Raw genomic sequence first — 17,062 nt, 5'->3', positions numbered from 1 at the left:
GGGAGAACCTGACCTGGAAATACTATGACCAAGAACCCTATATATAAAAGCCATATATATAATATCTATATGTTCATTATCGTAGTTTCTTTTGTATTAAAAAAGGTGTGTATGTATATAGATTAAATAAAGGAAATGTAGATGTAAATTATAGTGACGCATATGTATAAAAAAAGTGTAATGTCACAAAGATCAACGATTTTGACATATTATGTGCTTATGTGTTATATATGCTTATGTGTTATTAACATCTTGCTTACCTTATTATTTAATAACGATATTAATAATTCCTTTTCTTGTATGTAATTCAGATGTGGAACGAGCACAATCACGAAAACAAGCATAATCATGAAATTCACAATCAAGAAAATCATTTGAATATGAATTCTATTTAATATATGATAGCTCAGAAAATCACTGAAGCAATTCCTTTAATTGTTGATCCTATTAAGCAACCTGTTTCTGTAATTAGGCATAAGACCGAGAGTAGTAAACGAAAGTCTAACACTGAGGCTAGTAACAATGTGAATGGAGGAAAGAGAGATCCATTACCCAAAAAGTTCACGGTTGTACTTACAAGGATTTCTTGGCCTGTAAGTCAATCGAATTCTCTGGAAATGAAGGATCTATTGCAGCACTACGTTGGTTAGAAAAGACAGAAGCTATCATAAGAATCAGTAAATGTGTTGAAGAAGATAAAATATTATATGCTTTTATTCTTTTCATTAATGAAGCAATAGAATGGTGGAACTCAAATAAACTTTTAGTTATGTGCAACATTGACTAAAAGTTTATTTGGGTTGAACTTTTAGCCACCATCTAGAGAACATACTATTATGTGTGAATAGGTTTATGTATTAGACGATTTATTTGATAATACAATCGTATGCATTGAAACCAAAGTACTTCGCGTTCATCATATTCGTTGTTGACTTCCAGTTTATGTTCGATTGTTTTGTAAGTGCTTAAGCACCCGACGTATTCAATAATATACGTGTGTTTTGAAGCAATCCCGTGTTACTTTTACTGTTCTTATTCTTGTTCTTGAATCACCGAGTGTTGGTATTCCGCACCAATACTCGTTTAGTTGATATCATATTGTAGCGATCCAGATTCGGGACTTACAATTGGTATCAAAGCCTTAGACTTTTTCAGGCTCGTTATTATGATATCAAGGATTCAAGATCTTGCTTGTTGGTGGTTTTTGTTGAGTTTTCCGGCGAGTAGTTTATCGGAGAAGAAGAAGAATTGTTTTTGGTCAAAGATTTGTTGTTTGTTTGAAAACAAATCAAATCCCACTAAACTTGGAATTTGTTACTGCCAAAATTCAACTATTTGACTAGTTTTTGGCCCAACTTTAGACAGTTCTCAGGATCATTTAATTAAAGGATCTCGGCCTAAATTGGGGTGTTCTCGGCCACTTTCAAGAATTCTCGGTCAACCTTCCTTAGTTCTCGGTCAACACTTTCAATTCTCTGTCAATTTGGGTTCTCTGTTAACTCTTGTTCTTGGTCAAAGTGGGTTCTCGGTCTACATTAAAGGGTTCACGGCCAATATTTGGTTTTCGGTCAAACTTTATTGTTCTCGGTCAAAATCAGGGTTCTTGGCCAAGATCAAGATTTCAAGTTCTCGGTAAAAAAAAATTCACGAATACTCCTTATAAGTAAAAATTCATTTTTGAAAATTTTGGCGATAACAATTTTTTCGGGTAATTTTCGGTGAATTTTTGGCGGGAAAAATCAAAAATTTTGTCTTGAACGAAATTTTTCCTAGATGCTTCTTTTGAGTGGGACATCTTTCTTGAAAATTTTGTCGATCATATTTTTTCAAAAATTTTGGCGGGAAATCAGATTAATTTCTTTTAACTACTCAACAGATTCTCCTCAACTCATCTCAATGTTTGGAGTTACTCTTAATCAGTCTGCTCCCTCACAAGTAGCAAATTCATCTGAGCTAAAGTTTCAACCATGTTCTCTAATTTGTGGTGAAAAAATAGAAATGTATATGCTCTATTTCGACAGTCTAAGTAGAGATATGGAGAGAATAACATCAGAAAGTTTTAAACATAAGAAAAATGAAAAGGGTTTTCTAGACAAAATAAATCGTCTAATACATAAACCTATTCACACATAATAGTATGTTCTCTAGATGGTGGCTCTCAAAGTGTTCAATACTAGCTCACCAACTGATCAACTAGCTAGCCCAAACCCTATACATGTATTCTCTATATATAGAGAAGCTAACAATCAGGCCCAAAGTAAAGCACAAAGCCCACCGAGATCCCTTAGTGATCTCGATTTACATACATAGCCCAACATTAAACCCAATAAACATATAACTAAGTACAAACCACCAAATATGGACCCAACAAAATGCTTAACTTGTTCACAAGTTAAAGCAGAACATCAAAAGCCATCAGGATTACTTCAACAATTAGAAATTCCATAATGGAAATGGGAATTACTAAAAATGGATTTTGTTACCAAATTACCTATCACAAGAAGAGATAATGATACAATCTGGGTGATTGTGGATAGATTAACAAAATCAGCTCATTTTATACCAATGAAGGAAACTTTCAAAATGGAACAATTAGCTAAGTTGTTGTAGACAAAGTTGTCTCATTACATGGAGTTCCGTTATCCATTGTATATGATCGAGATAGCCGTTTTACTTATCATATTTGGAAAAGTTTTCAGATAGCTATGGGAACAAAATTAAACTTGAGCACAACATACCATCCACAAACTGATGGTCAAAGTGAAAGGACCATACAAACATTAGAAGACATGCTAAGAGCATGTGTAATATATTTTGGTGGAAATTGGGATGACCATTTACCACTAATAGAGTTCTCCTATAATAGCAGTTATCATACAAGTATTAATGCTGCCCCATTTGAAGCCCTTTATGGATGAAGGTGCAGAACTCTAGTGTGTTGGGCAGAAATAGGAGGAAAATAATTATTAGGTCCTGAAATCATACAAGAAAGTGCTGATAAGATAAATCAAGTTAAGGAGAGGTTAAAGACCGCATGAGATCGTCTGAAAAGTTATGCAGATCATCAACGCAAACCATTGGAATTTCAAGTTAGAGACAGGGTGCTACTGAAAGTATCCCCATGGAAAGGAGTAATCTGATTTGGTAAGAAAGGAAAGTTAAGTCCACCATTTGTTGGACCATTTCAAATTATCAAACGAATTGGACCATTAGCCTATCAGCTAGAATTACTAGAAGAAATGACATGTGTACATGATGTATTTCAGGTAATCAACTTAAGGAAATGCTTAGCTGATAAATCACTAAAAGTACCCCTTCAAGATATAAAGATAAAGGAAAAGTTGAAATTCGTTGAGAAACTCTTGCAAATTGAAGATAGAAAGATCAAGAATCTCAAGCATAAAAGAATAGTTCTGGTCAAAGTGAAGTGGGTCTCAAAACGTGGAAAGGAATATACTTGGGAATTGGAATCAGAAATGAAATGGAAGTACTCACACTTATTCCAATAAATCTCGAGGACGAGATTCAAAATAAGGAAGGGAGACTATAGCAAACCACAAAATAAATTAAAGGAAAAGTAAAGAAATAAAAGAAGAAAATTCCATCCCACATTGGTGGAAGAAAGAAAATGAGAGGCTTCCACCATGGTATAAATAGGAGTGTAAGTTCTTGTCCCACATCTCTAGATTATAAAACTAGTGAGTTCTTTATAAGAAAGAAAACTCATATGGTAATGTTCTTATAAGACAAATCACACACAGTGGTCCTAGCGGAGTGTGCGAATCGCCCGAACGCGCACGGGCAGGGGCTCGGGCGAAGTGCGGTGCAATGTGGCGCTTTGATGGTGTACTTTGAACTTCACATCGTCGCGAGCCGCTTAAGGGACGCCTTAGTATTTTTGTGAAAAATTAAAAATTTTAATTATCCTCCCATCGCGATACGCAACAGGTTTAGATTAGTCTCATCGCGTTACGCAATTACGAGTAAAATATCTAGAAACTTTGGGGCGTCGCGATACGCGATGGACTATTAAAGTAACACATCACGATACCCTACATGAAGGTTACGCAAACCAGACACGTAACATGCCACATGGCATGCCACGTAGCCTACCTAGGGCTGACTCGGCAGAGATATAAGATTCTTTGCGATACGCGATGTCCTTTGTCTATGACCATCGCGTATCGCGACGGGTTCCAAAATCATCTATAAATAGATTGAACATGAGACACACTCCTCGTCCCAAAACTTTCTATCTCTCTGAAATTTCCTTATATATAAATTAAGAAGATGGTATCATACCCAAGTGATCGTAGCGATATCCTATCCAATCGAAAGAAACTTATATATGCGAAACCAAAACCTCTACCTATAAAGGTAAGACATTGTGCCATTGTATAAAGTTTCTAATATCATGATTATCATTATGATTATTGGTTTTATACTAATCACTCATTGGTAAAACAGCACTCACGTCAGCGCTGGTAATCTGGCACGCACCAATTTTAAGGGTAACCCACCATCTGAATGCCCACTATGATAAAACCTTTGACCCGCACATGATATTTTTTCACAAACGGAACTTGAACTGGTCACCTCCCTTAGAAAAAGACTTCGATGCTTTTACTAAACCATAGCAATATAGTATATTGGTTTGTGTGTATAATTTATGGTGTTAAATGCCCTTATATTTAAAAGATAAAACAATATATAATAACCTCTATTTCTACTTTGTTATGAGACCAAATCACTCTTTAATTTTCATTAAACCTTTCTGAATGTCCTTAGTACTAAAGGTTGTCGAAGAAAAGCTCATACAAAAACTGCTCCTTACCTGAATTCGAATCCTCTTACAGAGATGTTCTCCTCAATAAGTGACAACATGAGCCTTCCACTCTTGAATTTATATTTCATCATCTTTTCTTCCCCAAATCAAACGTCATGCTACACAAGAAACTGTGTCCATAGTATCTTGTGGTTTCAATTTGTAGCGAGCACTTTGGTTTCCGGTTTCAAAAATATCAAAAACCACAAACCATAATATTGATAAATATTTTAAGTTTATATTGTATATACGATACCATATTTATTTGAATTATATATATATGGTATACAATATGCCCAATACTTGGCGGGTTTTGGCCCAGGTGCGAGGCAGTCTTTTTTATAATGGATATTAGGCTAGGATTACTTAAACCCAACACATCTCTGTGAAAGCGCGTATTATATAACCATGAGAACCTTAGATCATCATCTACATACAGAATTCTAATTCTAGTGCGACATATGCGAATATCATACCCCAGTGATGTCATCTTGTTTCTCATTGAAATCAACCCAATTGATGAAATAAAGCAAAGATACAAGATGCCTCTATAATACATACCATTGCAGATTCCATGGATGAAGGTCTTTGAGATTGTTATATCATTAGTGTTTTACCATTTATCTAAATAACAACATATTTACAAGAGTATATCAAACATCAACCACCATAACATATTAACCCTTAAAACCCTGTTATTTTAACGAAATATAACATACCAAATGCCAACAACCCAACAAGCATAAGTAAACAAAAAGTTAAGAAACATTAGCCCTCAACCATCAAGCAGTAACAAACATAATTAAACAAAAAGATAAGAAATTATATCCTTCAAACATCAAGCAGAGCTAAACTAGCAGTATAACTAATAGCTTGAAAGAATCATTCCTACATAGAGTCATCTTGCATCTCATTCTTGATTGCATCAAACAGCTTAAGCCTTCCATCTCTCGTCACAATCAAAACTTCCCGTTCATTTTTCATCATCAACGGTGGAAGCCGAAAGAAATCATGCGAAACCACAAAAAGTTTCTTCCAAGAATCGAGTACCCCATACTCTCCCATCACCCAAACATCCCATTTTTCAACAGGCTCACGATAACGAGCACACAATGACAATGACAATGACAAAGATAAGGAGCCCTCCTCCCCAAATGAAATCATACTTAGATCATGATAATCCGGGACAATATCCTTTGGTAAATCATAATCTTGAAACCGCTCATTGTCTAAGTCGAATGACATAATAACACAAGATCCGTCTTCCTTAAAAGCCAACCAGTTAACAAAGCCATTCACAAATGTAGGAGTAGACCAACCCCTAGTCAAATAACAAGGTGCACTCACACCTTCCTTTATCTCCCATGAGTTGCTACTAAGTGAATAAACTGACACGGTATTGTTTGTATCAATAACAGGATAAACCGCATAACACGAACACCCTGATCCCCTCGATTCGTTTCAGTCTCATTGTTTTCATTAGCTTCGTAATCATAAACAATTCCAACGACCTTAAACTCACAAGTTCTCGAAAAAAAACCAAACCCGAAGACAAAAAGTGAAAACTTGTCATTAATAACATTATGAGTGTCATCTAGAATCTTGTGTTTGTTGATACTCGGGTTCCAGAGAATCAAGGTGCCCGAGCGTGAGTGAAAACTTGAATCGAACAAGCAGATTAAACCCTTGTGGGATAAAGCAAATCATTTGGTTCCACGGTTACGTGGGTAAGAAGGTGATAGGAGATTGATGATTTCATGAAAGGTGAGTGGTGATCGGAGGGAGTAGAAGCGGTTGGTGTGATAGTGATCGGTGGAATTTTGGTAGTAGACGATGGCATGGTGGTTGTTGGTGGAGGTGGTGGTGGTGAGGTGGAGTTTGGTGAAAGAAGGGTGTGAGATCAACGGTGGAGATGAAGTGCAAACGTATCAGAATCGAATGAGTGATTTGGTGGGAAGACGAGAGAGGATGTTGAAGATGATGTCTTGAGGGAGGTTGAAGATGGAGGAGTCTGCAATATGTGTTTTTGACATGTTTGTTTGAAAGGAACAAAGTGGTACGAAGTATAACCCTATATTATTAAGAAGAGGAATCTTGGGGATCATTCAACAGCCCGAATTGGGCTATTAATAATGTATTGTGTTAGCTTTCCTTTTTGATGTAATAACGTTTGGGTCAGAGACCATTTACTTTAAGCCCAATATGCCGTTATAATAAAAATATAGCATGGCATGGCTTCACCTATAAAGGTGAAGCATGCATATGTTAGAGTTAACCTTTTGTAAAAACTAATCTTATCATCTCATTATGTCTCTCTCTACTCTCTCCCTTTTAGGCAATAACCAAACACCCATAAGATCCAAGATCTTGGTTACCTATTAGTAATTTCCGCTAGCTAGTAGTTGATATTGATCCAAGTTTTATCCCGTCTCTAGGACCTACAAACCCATGAGGAAAATACAAAATAATAATAATTGATGTACAAAGTCGATCGACTATTGAAGATTGATTAACCATAACCAAAATATAATGGTCAGGTTAACCGCCGGTTATGGGTTGGTTTCGATTAAGTTAAGTTATATATCTAATGCATTTTTTTTTCCTTTGTTTCAATTGGCATTGGTTCGATTATGGTGTTCAAGCTCAATTATAAAGTTTGAAGCAAAAATTAGTTGATTCCAAGATTGGTTAAAATGTTCCAAGCTATGTTATTGAAAGTTGCCATATCTATACTATATTATATTAAAGCATTCATTAGCATCTTAAAGGTTAAGTAATCCAACATTTATTTCAAATAATGGTATAACCCTTATTTTAAGAGTTTAAACACGAAAAAGAGTCTTTTATGCGCATACTTACACTTTTGTTCTCTCATCCTATTGCTTGGGGGTCGTAATGAACTTGTTAAAAAAATTGGATTACTAACAGATTCAACGCGCGGCTAACCAAAAGTGGAATACTAACATGGCATTTGCTCTAAGTGCAATTACAGGCAATAGTTGGCCGGTCATCTCCTAGTCTCAAGTTTGTTGGCAAGATCGATATGGTTGCAGTTTTTGGCAAGTTCAAACACGTACCTCTCAACTCGATCGAACAGCTCCTGAAGGAGGCAAACATCGACCTAGATATGTCTAAAAAAAGAAAATAAGGTAATACATATGATCTTCTTTGTGACATGTTGGCATATATGGATCCACAGGAATTAACGATAAAGTTTTTAAAGACCTCATGAGATCGACCTTCAAACTAGTTGATGATATTAAAGAAAAAGCAATATACTTATGGGTTTGAAACAGAACCAACTTGGTGTGTGCGCGTCTTGGCGCTGGAACAGCTCTCAAGGTTCAACCAAGTACAAGGAAATTAGTTGCCAGAAATTGGCACTGGTTTGAAGTCGGGGTGGGGGGCCTTGGTGTGTGCGCTTCTTGGCGTTAGTATATATACCATATGGCGGGGCAAGGTATGAACGTATGTGAATTCGTATAGGTCTAAAGCCGGATGAAGAGCTTCGATTTGGGGTTTTCAGCTTAAATAGATTGTGTAACAGCTTCAAACAACTAGGCTTGTTTGCATCCAAACTTTTTAAGAGCTTTTTTCATATGGTAAATGCTTAAACTTGTTTTTTGATTTTATAAAAACTTTTGAAAACTTATTTTTAGAGTTGATTACATAGTGATTGGTATCCATATTTTGTTGAATTGTTTTTAACTATTTTCTGTCATAAACTAAGAACTTTATCTTTTGATGTTAAATATTTCTTTTGAACGCCCCAGAAAGCTCGGCCGTCCGGGTCCCGCCATTGGTTAAAGGTCACCCACGTCCGCGGTCACAGTTAGCGCTGGTGACCTGGCCCGTCACCAATTTTAGTGGAAACCTGCCGCCCGAAGCCCCACTATGGTAAAACCCTTAGCCCGCACATGACATTTTTTCACAAACAAGACTCGAATCAATGACCTCCCCTAGAAAAACTCTACGATGTCTTACTACACCATAGCACTATAGTCTATAGGTGTGTGTATGCATAATATATTTGCGTTAAATGCCCTTATATTTCAAAGATAAAACAGTATACAAATAACCCCCATTTCTAATCTGTTATATGAGCCCAAATCACTCTTTGATTTTCATCAAGTTTTTTTAGTGTCGTTATAGTCCGGCAGGTCCCGAAGAGAAGCTAACCGCTCCTTACCTAAGTTAGACTCCTTTTACAGTCATGTTCTTGATCCCCGGTAAGTGACAACCCGAGTTCCCACAAGAACTTGTCCTTCATAGTATCTTGTGGTTTCAATTTGTAGCGAACATTTTGGTTTATGGTTTCAAAAACATCATACCTTAGGAAACATAACCGGACCATAAGATTGATAAACATTCTCTTTTAGATATCCCAAAATGTATATACTAATTTCATCTGTATTATAAGGCATTTGTGCTAATTGAAATAAAATCATTAGTTGGGCTATATGGTTTTATTGAAGTACAAATCAGTGGCCTAACTGGCTGATTAAGTACTGAAGCTTATTATTTTCATTGAAAAAATACATTAGGTGAGAGTTCTTGTATTTTTGTGATAAACTACATCAACTTACATACAAAAACACTTGTATTTTTGACAGTTCATTAGAGGTGTATTTCGATCATGAGCAAAAAGCATTACTAACGGTTTGGCTCAATGTTTGAACAAAACCGTCAAAACTGGACCACGAACACCAAGTAGAAGAAGAGACATTGATGCCCATGTTGACACTGACATGTATCACGAGTCACGGCACTAGAATCACAACCACAGTTCATTCAGAATTAAGATCATCAAAGAGAAGGAAGAAAATGTGGCATCTCTTTTCTTGAATATACACCATATTAATCAAGAATCATAAAAACGAAAATATTGAATTTTGTATTCCGATTTCGTTGGTCAGTTATAAGACTCTGGTAGTATAACGACATGACTAAGGCAGAACCTGGTCCATGGTTCACCATACGGTTAGTGGTTATATAATCACCATGAATGAAGATTATTAATAGAGGTGCAAACAGGTCGCACAACAGTTCTCGAGCTACTCAAGATGGGGTAGATAAAAGCTCAAAAAAGCCGAACCCGAGCCTAGAGCCTTAACGAGCCATGTGTATTTTTTTAGTTATAACGTTTTCAGACTTCTATATACTAATTTCACACTGAACAGCCGAGCTTTGGCTCGTTTAAGGTCCCGAACACAAGCTCGCGCCAAGCTTAAGTTCATTTCAGGTTTTTTTTCTCAAACTAGCTCGAGCCGAGCCAGCCTTGAGCTACATTTTTTGTATATGAGTCGATTTCGAGCCCAATTAACATATGCTCATCGAGTTTCAGAATAGCCTAACGAGCTGAGCTTGCGTAATGTGTAAGACTTGGACTCAGCTCGTTTGCACTTCTAGTTGTTGATACTTACCGTTAACTTTAAAATACATATTGTCCATTTGTTTGAACTCACAAATTGTACAAAATCTGTTAACTTTCAGCTACAAGAATAAATATGACTAGAAACAAAACATATAAACCATCATAGCTAGAAACTTCGAATAAAACTCCTGTTATCTTAACTATGTAAGAAACCAAATGACAAGATTCCAACAAGCATAACAAAACAAAAAGTAAAGAAATTGTGGCCCTCAATTAACCATCAAGCAGAGCTAGACTAGCGGTATATCTAATAGCATGAAAACATCTTTGATCGCGTCGAGTCTGGATATCTTTCATCTCATTCTTGATTGCATCATACAATTTAAGCCTTCCATCATTCATCACAATCAAAATTTCCCGATCATTTTTCATCAACAAGGGTGGATGCGACAACAAACCATGTGAAATCACAAAAAACTTTCTTCCAAGAATCCACCACCCCATACTCTCCCATGACCCAAACATCAAATTTATTAACATTACCCTCACGATAACAAGCACACAATGACAACGACAAAGAGTCCTCCTGCCCAAATGAATTTTATACTTAGATCATGATAATTTGGAACAACATCCTTGGGTAAATCAAGAACTTGAAACCGCTCATTGTCTAAGTCAAAAGCCATGATAGCACTCGATTCGTCTTCTTTCAAAGCCAACCAGTTGACAAAGCCATTCACATATGTTGTTGTCGACCAATCTTTATTCAAATAACAAGGTGCACTCACACCTACCTTCTTCTCCCATGAGTTGGTACTGAGTGAATAAACCGACATGGTATTGTTTTTGCCAACAACCGGATAACTCATCCGCATCGGATAAACGTAAGCATAAGCAATTCCAACGACCTTAAAGTCACAAGTCCTCGAAACAAAACCAAAACCGAAGACAAAAAGCGAAAAATGATGAAAACCTTTATGAGGGCCATTGAGAATCTTGTATTTGTTGATACTAGGGTTTGAGAGAATCAACGTACCGGAGCTTGAGTAATCATCTGAATCAAACAAACAGATTAAACCCTTGTTGGATCCCGCAACTCGTGAGGTACCCCCGTTTACGTGGTTTGTAAGGGAGTTGAAGATTTATAATTTTTTGGAAGGTGAGTGGTGATCGAAGGGAGTAGAAGTGGTTGGTGTCATATTCGGAACGACTGTAGATGAGGATGCGGTGGTTGTTGTCAGCCACGGTGGTGGTGAGGTGGAGTTTGGTGAAATAAGGGTGGGAGATCAACGGTGGAGATGAAGTGCAAACGCATCGGAATTGAATGAGTGATTTGGCGGGAAGACGAGAGAGGATGTTAAAGATGATGATGTCTTGAGGGAAGTCAAAGATGGAATCTGGTGTTTTCGACATGTTTGTTTGAAGCAAAACCCTATAACAGGAACCTTAGGGAACACTCTTCTCTGATTTTCTGTTCTTTTGGGCCGTTTGATTTTTCTGTTTGATGAATTTAAGTGGAGAAAATTTTGATTTGCCTCTCCGTGTAATATGGGTGGGGGCACTTGAACTACTGATTTCTAAATTGTGCTTATTGAACCATTCGACTTTTCTGGCCGGCTCAGTATGCCCCCTACCATTAGTTAGACGTACGCTGGCCGTTTATGGTTAGGGGTAATACCGTCTTTCACCGCGTTAAACATAAACGAACGTTTATATCCATGCAATTAGGTTTTTATGTTAGTCATTTGAACTATCCTCGCCCAAAATACCTTGTTTCCACCCTGTAATTTTCCGATGGGAGTTCAAATTGTTTGTCGTGAAAGCGATTGGAAGTTGCAAGGGAGGTCGGCTCTTATAGTATTAGGCCAGAAAGTGACTTTTGCAACCCAGATGACTTGTATGGTAAGTGGTTACTGTATACTCTGTTTGGGACTTTGAATCGACGGTTGTTATATGGGATAATTTCATGAATGTCCATTTGATTTTAACTTTGTCCATCAAATCCATTTAATGTATGAAATGCCCCTCCGAAAAAAAACACTTGGGTTGGGTATAAAACAAACTCTGGCGAGTATTTTCGTTAGCCACTTAGAAGAAGGCACGTGACATCAAACTAGCCGGGAAGAGTATTTTAGGAAAAGAAAATTACCGGGCGAGTATTTTATCAAACAAAATGTAAAAGAAGAGTATTTTGAAATACAAAATAGCTGGGACGAGTGTTTTGTAAGTCTTTGTTTTTTAAATATTATATTATTATTAGTTTTACTCATAATTATTTTTTGTTTATAAAATTTTGAATATACCTTTGAGACATGCCTTTTTTTTTATCTAAGTCCCAATATAAATTTTATTCAAAACCTAGCTGGGTTCGGTATAAATTTGACCTGGCTTCGTTTTAAATTAAATTTATGTCGTCACGTATATAATAAAAGCACGTCCCAAATGGTATATATGTTTAGAATTTTGTATAACCTTTTATTTTAAAAATTATGAAAGGAAAAATTAATTAATAAATAATAATAATAATAATAATAAACTGGTTTGCAAAGTATGATCGTTTATTGAAGATTGATTAACTATAACTAGAACCGAATGGTCGGGTTATCCACTGGTTATGGGTTGGTTTCAATTTAGCTTGGTTAATTATCTAATGTATTTTTTTTCCTTTGTTTTAGATATGGTGTTCAAACTCAATTATTAAGTTTTGAAGCGAAAATTTATGGGTTCCAATATTATGTTTATAGAAAGTTGCAATATTTTTACTATATTATATTAGAGCATTCATTGGCATCAAGGTTAAGTAATCCAACATTTATTTCGAACGGTATCACACTTATACATGTGTTTAAGAGTTTAAACGAGGTATAAGAGTCTTTTATGCACATATTTACACTTTTGTTCCCTCATCCTATTGTTTGGGGTCAGAGGCGGATCCAGGGCATGACGACAGTGGGTTGGTGCCCGTCGTCTAGCTGCCGGAATACCGCGTTTACATGCATGCTTTAGTATATTATGAATTAACAATCAGTCTGTGCCCACCGTCTGGCTGCTGGAATACCGCGTTTACATGCCGGAATACCACGTTTCTTCATCCGGTACACTAATTGGTAAAACAGCACTCACGTCAGCGCTGGTAATCTGGCATGCATCAATTTTAAGGGTAACCCACCATCCGAGGCCCACTATGATAAAACCTTTGACCCGCACACGAAATGTTTTCACAAACGGAACTTGAACTGGTCACCTCCCTTAGAAAAAGACTTCGATGTTTTTACTAAACCATAGCAATATAGTATATTGGTTTGTGTGTATAATTTATGGTGTTAAATGCCCTTATATTTAAAAGATAAAACAATATATAATAACCTCCATTTCTACTTTGTTATGAGACCAAATCACTCTTTAATTTTCATTAAACCTTTTTTAATGTCCTTAGTACTAAAGGTTGTCGAAGAAAAGCTCATACAAAAACTGCTCCTTACCTGAATTCGAATCCTCTTACAGAGATGTCCTCCTCAATAAGTGACAACACGAGCTTCCCACTCTTGAATTTGTATTCATCATCTTTTCTTCCCCAAATCAAACGTCATGCTACACAAGAAACTGTGTCCATAATATCTTGTGGTTTCAATCTGTAGCGAACACTTTGGTTTTCGGTTTCAAAAATATCAAACTGTATAAAACCAAACCATAAAATTGATAAATATTTTAAGTTTATATGGTATATACGAAACCATATTTATTTGAAGAATATATATGGTATACAATATGCCCAATACTTGACGGGTTTTGGGTCATGTACTAGAAAAAATTTTTATAATGGTATTAGGTTGGACTACCTAAAACCGACCCATTTCCGTGAAAGCGTATTATATAACCATGAGCACGTTAGATCGTCATCTGCATACATAATTCTAATTCTAGTGCAACATGTGTGAACATCATACCCCTATGATGTTGATGAAATAAAGCAAAGATACAAGATGCCTATATAATACATACCGTTGCAAATTCCATGGATGAAAGTCTTTGAGATTGCCATATCATTAGTGTTTTACCATTTATCTAAATAACAACATATTTACAAGAGTATATCAAACATCAATCACCATAACATATTAACCCTTAAAACCATGTTATTTTAACGAAATGTAACATACCAAATGCCAACAACCCAACAAGCATAACTAAACAAAAAGTTAAGAATCTATTGCCCTCAACCATCAAGCAGTAGCAAACATAATTAAGCAAAAAGATAAGAAATTATAGCCTTCAACCATCAAGCAGAGCTAGACTAGCAGTATAACTAATAGCTTGAAAAGAATCATTCCAACCTAGAGTCTGGAGATCTTGCATCTCATTCTTGATTGCATCAAACAACTTAAGCCTTCCATCTATCGTCGCAGTCAAAACTTCCCGTTCATTTTTCATCATCAACGGTGGAAGCCGAAAGAAATCATGCAAAACCACAAAAAGTTTCTTCCAAGAATCCACTACCCCATACTCTCCCATCACCCAAACATCCTGTTTTTCACCATTAGCCTCCCAATAACAAGCACATAATGACAACGACAAAGATAAAGAGTCGTCCTCCCCAAATGAATTCATACTTAATTCATGATAATTCGGAACAATGTCTTTGGGTAACTCATATACTTGAAACCGCTCATTGTCCAAGTCGAACGCCATGATAACACTAGATTCGTCTTTTTTAAAAGCCAACCAGTTCACAAAGCCATTCACAAATGTGATGCTAGAGTGCCATTCATCATTCAAATAACAAGGTGCACTCACACCTTCCTATTTCTCCCATGAGTTAGTACTCAGTGAATAAACCGACACAGTATTGTTCTTGTCAACAACTGAATAAGCTGCTTCATAATCATAAACAATTCCAACGACCTTAAACTCACAAGTCCTCGAAACAAAGCCAAACCCGAACACAAAAGGCGAAGACCGATCAGAAACATTATGAGGACCATCGAGAATCTTGTGTTTGTTGATACTAGGATTCCAGAGAAACAAGGTACCGAAGCTTAATTGATAAGTGGAATCGAACAAGCAGATTAAACCCTTGTTGGATCCCGCATACCGTTTGTATGCACCGGTAGTGAATGCGTAATCGATGGATCTATAAGCGATGATGGTACGGTGGTTGTCAGCCACGGTGGTGGTGAGGTGGAGCTTGGTGAAACAAGGGTGTGAGATCAACGGTGCGGATGAAGTGCAGACGCATCGGAATTGAATGAGTGATTTGGTGGGAAGACGAGAGAGGATGTTGAAGATGATGTCTTGAGGGAGATCAAAGAAGGAGGAGTTTGCATGTGTTGTTGACATGTTTTTGAGTTTTCAGTTTTAAGGGTTTGGCTGAGAACGATGGAAGCATATTATAAATATAAGTTTTAACGATTTCATTTCATGGTAGAAACATAGATATTACATCAACATAGCAGGTAGGCGGGCAACAAGCTGCGCCGCCACCCCTTTCTGAATTGCAAACCCTAACCTGCTAAAGACATATCCCTGCCCCTTTGGAGTCGACACATTGCTATGCAAAACCCGTTGGACCCTGGTTAAGAAACGGATAGCTTCCGGTGCCAAAGAGCCAAAGGTATCAAAAGCCAGAGGGACAAAAACATGTTGGTTCTCTTCGCAGGCTTTAGCATGTTTCTCCACCTTCTTCGTTTCAGCCCTTTTCATTGCTTGCCCAGCTACAAACCCATTATCCCTCAAACCAGCTAAAGGAGATACCCCTGTGAGGTCCAAAATCGAACTTCGGTTATTGAAGATGACAGGCTCATATACATGGGCTTTCAAATGCCTTATCAATTTCATTTATGCATTAGGATTTAAAATTCAACATGATTTTTTTACTTCATTTGTTTTGATAGTAACTAGAATATGGACCCGGAATGCGGGTTCTTATTACTAAAACTGGAGTTGTTGTAGAGTTGATAAATCTCATTTGAGGGGACGTCTCTAGCAATAAGATTGCTTAACCATAACAAGAATAGAATGGTTGGGTTAATTGTTAGTTATGGGTTAGTTTTGGTTAATTGTCTAACGTGTTTATTTCTGCTTTGATTATCTTGATTTCACGTATGAATGAAGGTTAACATGAACAACTAGGAAGTACAAGCGGTGAATCGAGTAAACAGTTTAAAGATTAAAAAGAAGATAACTATTAGAGAAATGTTGAATGATTAATCTGTTGTTAGGGAGTAATTGTTGGAGTTAGAGATATAGTGTAAGTTTATTTTATTATGTATATGAGTATTATTAGAAATAGGAGTTAAAATGGGAAACAAGTTTATGATGATATAAATAGAACATTAGGGGCATTGTATTTTGTGTGGTTTTGTTCTTTATAATAATACTAAAAAGAGTCAAACAAGTTGTTCAAATATCGTTTGTTTTGTGTTCGAGTTTGGGGCTAGCTTGATTCCCAACATGTTTCAGTTGAAAATAGGGATGTCACTTTTACCCCAAATTCAACCCGAGAAAATTCACCTACTATTAGAGGCAACAAATATCGCCGCTAAAAATTCACCTAGTAGTGGCGACAACAGGTTCTAGCGGCGACAAAAATGGGTATCAGCGGCGATCAAATATTTGGATTTAGCGGCGACTTTTCCATTATTAGCTTCGACTTTTTGTCGCTGCTAAAACCCGAATTTCTTGTAGTGAAAACATGTACCCGAACCCGAGAAAAGGCTAACCCAAACCCGAACCAAAGTAATTCGGGTTGGTTCTTGGGTCCGAATTCTAGGTTTCAGTTCAACCCAAATAAACTTTTAGTTTCAAAACCATATACTACCTCCGTCCCATTATAAGTGTCATAGTTTGAATTTTTAAGTATTTCT

The 17,062-nt window shown here is 36.6% G+C and overlaps 3 pseudogenes; all 3 read right to left on the bottom strand.

The window, feature by feature from the left end:
- Window positions 1–5,156: 5,156 nt before the first annotated feature.
- LOC143634542 (F-box/kelch-repeat protein At3g23880-like) lies at window positions 5,157–6,858 on the bottom strand (annotated as a pseudogene).
- A 3,489-nt stretch (window positions 6,859–10,347) lies between these two features.
- Window positions 10,348–11,690, bottom strand: LOC143634534 (F-box/kelch-repeat protein At3g06240-like; annotated as a pseudogene).
- A 2,472-nt stretch (window positions 11,691–14,162) lies between these two features.
- Window positions 14,163–15,536, bottom strand: LOC143634541 (F-box/kelch-repeat protein At3g06240-like; annotated as a pseudogene).
- Window positions 15,537–17,062: the final 1,526 nt, after the last annotated feature.

Source organism: Bidens hawaiensis, unplaced genomic scaffold (assembly GCF_021521415.1).
Source record: "Bidens hawaiensis isolate Kalapana, Puna unplaced genomic scaffold, B.hawaiensis_p1.1 tig00007117_1, whole genome shotgun sequence".
Taxonomy (NCBI): Eukaryota; Viridiplantae; Streptophyta; class Magnoliopsida; order Asterales; family Asteraceae; genus Bidens; species Bidens hawaiensis.
Note: the sequence above shows the minus strand (reverse complement) of the source record. Positions and strands in the feature narration are given on the sequence as shown.